We start from the raw sequence: 635 nt of genomic DNA, 5'->3' as shown, positions 1-635 counted from the left end.
CAGTATTTCACTCACGTGTTTTCGTCACTTTTTTGTCCCCATCAATTCCAAAGGACCATCGCTTAGCTCTCCAACCATAAACAAGCGTCCATACGAAAAACTGCATATTTTCCTGATATATATTTAAAAAAAAGATAAAAAAACAGCAATAACGATGCAAATTCATAAAATTATTTGTCCTATCGAATTATTTGAACTTATCATCGTAATAATTTCGCTGATCAACGATTGGCAAATGACACGACGTTCATTTGGTGATTAGCTGATCACAAGCCAATTAGAATATAATCTTTTTTTATTTAAACTTTTTTTTCACATTCAATCTGTTGTATTTATGTGTGTGATTTATTTGCTTACAGAGAAAGGCAGATATACCAATAGATAAAATTGTTTAAAACGTTAATGAAATATTGAAATACAGATTGTAAAAATATTATCTCATCATTTCTTCTCTTATCAGTATTTTTGTGCTAAAGATTTTTTTTTTCGTTTATTTCTCTCATATAAACTGATATTGTGTGGATTTAATAAATAATCCAATTGTTAAAATTTTTCTTTTCATTTATTCTCTCATCATTTTTATTCATATGCAGATTCTTAGTTTATTTCTATTCCCAGCCATTTAGTGTTTCTTA

Source organism: Penaeus monodon, chromosome 29 (assembly GCF_015228065.2).
Source record: "Penaeus monodon isolate SGIC_2016 chromosome 29, NSTDA_Pmon_1, whole genome shotgun sequence".
In the NCBI taxonomy this organism is placed as follows: Eukaryota; Metazoa; Arthropoda; class Malacostraca; order Decapoda; family Penaeidae; genus Penaeus; species Penaeus monodon.
This window is presented reverse-complemented; position numbering follows the sequence as displayed.